This window comes from Salvelinus sp. IW2-2015, linkage group LG3 (genome assembly GCF_002910315.2).
Source record: "Salvelinus sp. IW2-2015 linkage group LG3, ASM291031v2, whole genome shotgun sequence".
Taxonomy (NCBI): Eukaryota; Metazoa; Chordata; class Actinopteri; order Salmoniformes; family Salmonidae; genus Salvelinus; species Salvelinus sp. IW2-2015.
The window spans coordinates 1,189,486-1,195,116 of NC_036840.1; the positions used below are offsets into that span (position 1 = coordinate 1,189,486).

General features: G+C 43.5%; 1 pseudogene; it reads right to left on the bottom strand.

The window, feature by feature from the left end:
- Positions 1-213: 213 nt before the first annotated feature.
- Positions 214-5,631, bottom strand: part of LOC111981782 (integrator complex subunit 13-like) — a 14,715-nt pseudogene continuing 9,297 nt past the window's right edge.

The following is a 5,631-nucleotide window of genomic DNA, read 5'->3' on the forward strand; positions in this document are numbered from 1 at the left end:
ATGAAAATTGTCGTTTTTCATTTCATTGAGGAATCTTAAAGTAGAATTAAGATACAATATCTATCATAGCTGGATTTTACTATATTTCAGACAAAAACCTTCCAAATGGACAAAACTGCATTTTGTTATATTTGAGACTTGATGCCAACCTTTCGCGGTCACCGTACCATTAACCTAACCATGAGAAAAATAGAACGGCACAAAAAAGAATACTGCCTGTTGACCAAACTTTATTGCTTCACACAATATGTGAGCCTATCCATACAAACGTGGGTAGAAAAACAAACAAAAATCACTCTAAAAATTACAAAGTCTGACTGCTACCCATTTAATCTATGCCTGGTATGGACAGAGTAGGGGAAGACAGTCCATACACCTCAGATTGACATGATGTCTGGTCCAAGCTCATATTCCTGCTGTGGTAAGGTGTTCGGTGGAGTGGGTGCATCCTGTACAGAGACAGGTCACATCATCTGGTGGCTTTCCCATTCTCGTGGAGGTCCATTCTGTTAACAGTAGAAAAAAAGTAAACTAGATTATTTATCATAAGACCATCTACTCCATAACAGGTACTGGACAATCAGATTTCAGTCAAGAAAACAAACTACAACATCTCTATCAAACATTATAAACTGGGTGGTTCGAGCCCTGAATGCTGATTGGCTCACAGCCGTGGTACATCAGACTGTATACCACGGTTATAACAAAACATGTATTTTTACCACTCTAATTACTTTGGTAACCAGTTTATAATAGCAATAAGGCACCTCTGGGGTTTGTGCTATATGGCCAATATACCAAGACTAAAGGGCTGTATCCAGGCACTCCGCGTTGCATTGTGCAAAAGAACAGCCACTAGCCGCAGTATATTGGCCATATACCACACCTCCTCGGGCCTTATTGCTTAATTAGAACTAGGGGTTATAATACACTGTGATGTGGGGAATGGTTATATACAGTACATTATRACACACCCATTCTCATCTTTAAGGTGCTGGTATAACTCTGCCTTGTTGTTCACAGAGCTGATCCTTCCGGCAAACTCCTGGTGTTTCCTGGAGTTGGCCACAGTGATTCTGTTAGTCCACATGGTGAGCAGGGACACCGGACCTACATTGTAACCACAGGSCYAAAACACACACAGAGYCAGAAAYATCWYTGAAAAGGAAKAATACWMGTAKTGGCACYCCTWATCAARGTATTGTCRCTGAATAAAAAAGGTAATMKAMMSAMMYWWSAYAKKYAAWAKMAATAATAATAGAATACTACTCATTGCAATGATAACCATGAACTTGGCATTCGACAAACATGCCAGGTCACACCATGGAGCTGAGAACAATAAGGTCAAGGCCAACCAGAAGGTGGGGGGGGGGGGTATGCACCTTTGGCTTTTTCAGGTAGTTGAATCTCTTCCAGACGGGGCTTCTTGTTGAGAGGCTCTGGCGAGTCAGGAGAATCCTTTATGACCTCCGACTCCCCCTGCTCCTCCTTTCCACGCTCTACCACCCCCTTCAGCCTGGTGAAGGAATCAAATCAAATGTTATTTGTCACATGCGCCGAACACAACAGGTGTAGACCTTACAGTGAAATGCTTACTTACAAGCCCTTAACCAACAATGGTTTAAGATGTTAAGATATTTAAAAAAAAATAAGTGTTAGAGTAAAAAATTGATAAGTGGAAAATAGAAAATAAGTCACGAATAATTAAACAGCAGCAGTAAAATAACAAGTGAGGCTATATACAGGGGGTACCTGAACAAAGTCAATGTGCAGGGGCACCGGGTAGTCGAGGTAATTGAGGTAATATGTACATGTAGTTAGAGTTAAAGTGACTATGCATAGATTAAAAACAGAGCAGCAGCAGCGTAAAAGAGGGGTCTGGGTAGCCCTTTGATTAGCTATTCAGGAGTCTTATGGCTTGGGGGTAGAGTGCAACACAGTATGACACAGTGACCAGGAGAATACCATGGTAAAATCCTAAACTGGTATATACAGTACCAGTCAAAAGTTGGGACACCTACTCATTCAAGGGTTTTTCTTTATTTTTGCTATTTTCTACATTGTAGAATAGTGAAGACATCAAAACTATGAAATAACATATATGGAATCATGTAGTAATCAAAAAAGTGTTAAACAAATCAAAATATGTTTTATATTTGAGATTCTTCAAAGTAGCCACCCTGCCTTGATGACAGCTTTGCACACTCTTGGCAATATCTCAACCAGCTTCACCAGGAATGCTTTTCCAACAGTCCTGAAGGAGTTCCCACATATGCTGAGCACTTGTTGGCTGCTTTTCCTTCACTCTGCGGTCCAACTCATCCCAAACCATCTCAATTGGGGTGATGTCAGGTGATTGTGGAGGCCAGGTCATCTGATGCAGCACTCCATCACTCTCCTCCTTGGTCAAATAGCCCTTACAAAGCCTGGAAGTGTGTTGGGTAATTGTCCTGTTGGAAAAACAAATTATAGTCCCACTAAGCGCAAACCAGATTGGATGGCGTATCGCTGCAGAATGCTGTGGTAACCATGCTTGTTAAGTGTGCCTTGAATTATAAATAAATCACAGACTGTCACCAGCAAAGCACCCTCGCACCACCTCCACCATGCTTCACGGTGGGAACCACACATGCAAAGATAATCTGTTAACCTACTCCGCGTCTCACAAAAACACAGCGGTTGGAACTGATGGATTCTATTAAAATGTAACATGTTTCAAGATAAACTGTAGTTTGTTTGTATCCTGTTTAGTGAGTATTAATGGAGTTTAGGCCATGAAACTGTGTGTATGCTAATTCAGAAAGGTTGTTGACCTAATCAGATAAGAGGAAATTGCCTAGGATCAGAGAGCAGGGTCAGGCCCAGGACAATGAAGATGGACGGGTTGTGATTCTGATATCTAGCTAAACAACGAGAGGACCATGGACATTCCACAGGGGAAAGGAGGGAAACTCATTGCGGTCATAAAATGTATAGCTGGGGAGGTGACACCTACATGAGGATGGTGACCAAAAGGAGGGAAGAAGATAAGATGTTTTGTGAACTTTCTAAATGTATGCACTCAGCTGACTGGATCCTTGGTATTAAACACTTGAAACTTCTCTTGAGCTTTTGGGCTCAATTCCTTATTGCAAAGAGGTTGCAATAGCATTTTTCTTTTTACCAGAACCAAAAATCTAAAATTTGGACTCATCAYACCAAAGGACAGATTTTCACCAGTCTAATGTCCATTGCACGTGTTTCTTGGCCCAAGCCAGTCTCTTCTTATTAGTGTCCTTTAGTAGTGGTTTATTTGCAGCAATTCGACAATGGAGGCCTGATTCACGCATTCTCCTCTGAACAGTTGATATTGAGATGTGTCTGTTACTTGAACTCTGTGAAGCATTTATTTGGGCTGCAATTATTTCTGAGGCTGGTAACTCTAATGAACTTATGCTCTGCAGCAGAGGTAACTCTGGGTCTTCCTTTCCTGAAATGCATTCCAGGTAACTACCTCATGAAGCTGGTTGAGAGAATGCCAAGAGTGTGCAAAGCTGTCGCTGTCATCAATGCAATGGGTGGCTACTTTGAAGAATCTCAAATATAAAATATATTTTGGTATGTTTAACAGTTTTTTGGTTATTACAGGATTCCATGTGTCATTTCATAGTGTTGATGTCTTCACTATTATTATACAATGCAGAAAATAGGAAAAACAAAGAAAAACCCTTGAATGAGTAGGTGTGTCCAAACTTTTGACTGGGACTGTATATATATTTTTTTTTAAACATTTAAAATCGGCCAGAATTTTTTTCAGAATCACAGAGTTGATTGGATGCAGGTCTGTTGTTAAAAACAGTAGGTCAGGCTTGGGTCCAACAAAATGTGTATTGTGTCACCCTGACCTCTCTGACTCCTGCCAGCTCTTGTCCTCTGAATCCTTGTTGATGTTCTTCTCTGCCTTGTCCTCCTTGTCCTCCCTCTTCCTCCCCCGTTTCTTCCTCTCATCCTCCTCGGGGGGTTTGCTGCGGCAGGCGATGATGCAGTCCAGAACCCTCTGGTGTCGCTCACTGCCAGCCACGTGGGTCTTCACCAGAGTCTCCAGCTCGTTCCACATGATGCGGTACTGCTCATCCCTAAAGCCCGGAGGAGACATTAACCAGTCAGGACAGGAGACCAGGCACACACACTGAACTTATATACGGTTCCCACCTCCAAACACTCAGGGAGCGACACAGTTACACTTTGACTCTCTCCCGCACACATCCTAAACATACAAACACACATAAAAACAAACACGTACACCCACCCACCCACGTACAAACACACATGTACATACACACACGCTGTTCCCACCCCTAAACACTCAGGGTGTGACACTAAGTCACAACATCAGTCTCTCTCTCACACACGGAGCCAGACTACCTTTTAGGGCCCTTTCCCCTGGAGCCCACAGTGGAGATGGGAAGAGGGTCGTTCTTCCTCTCCATATCCACCAGGTTGTAAACGGTCTTCTGGCAGGTCAGCAAGTCCTCCTCACTCAGACTCTCCTTCACTATGAGATTAGCCAGCGGAACCACCTGGATCAAACACACACACAGTTAACACACAGACAAAATTACACACACGGTTGAAAAATAAACAAACAGTGCTGTGAGGTGAACAACTGTGCAGTGTGTGAAGGAAGACTGCGGTCCTGCTCACCGCCTGCATGTTGAAGATGGTGGTCTGGGAAATGATCATTGGCCAATAGCGAGTGTAACGCTCTAGCTGGGCTTTGGCCCTCTCCGCCGGGGGCTTCCCACTAGCCTCAGCGTCTGGGGACTCTGGGACAGGAGTCAGACGGTTCTCCCTCATGAACTCTCCAAAGTCCTGCAGCAGACACACCAAAAAGACTGGTATAAAACTTCTGGTCCCACTTTAGAATAAGTGTCTTTTATACCTACCAGTGTTAACATGGTAGTTACATAGACACAGTGTAAATATAGGACATTACATTGCAGGTACACAATGTTATATAGAACACGGTATACAGCTGCTATACCAATTTGTTGTTTGTGTGTTTTCACGTTGACATTTTATTTGCATTCGATTTTTAATCAAACTCCAATTAGTTGTGACTAAACCTCCTCTGCCCCTTACAGTGATGTGGTAGTCAGTCACTATGAGGTAGAGGAGGAAGAGGTAGGAGGGGCTTACAGTGATGTGGTAGTCAGTCACTATGCCTACCTCTTCCTCCTCTACCCCATAGTGACTGACTACCACATCACGTAAGCCCCTTCCTTACCTCTTCCTCCTCTACCCATAGTGACCTGACTACCACATCACTGTAAGCCCCTCCTACCCTTCCTCCTCTAAACCCATAGTGACTGACTACCACGATCACTGTAAGCCCCTCCTACCTCTTCCTCCTCTACTCATAGTGGATGACTACCACATCACTGTAAGCCCCTCCTACCTCTTCCTCCTTTATCCCATAGTGACTGACTACCACATCACTAGTAAGCCCCTCCTACCTTCTTCCTCCTCTACCCCATTAGTGACTGGACTACCACATCACTTGTTAAGCCCCTCCTACCTCTTCCTCCTCTATCCCATAGTGACTGGACTACCACATCACTGTAAGCCCCTCCTACCTCTTTCCTTCTACCC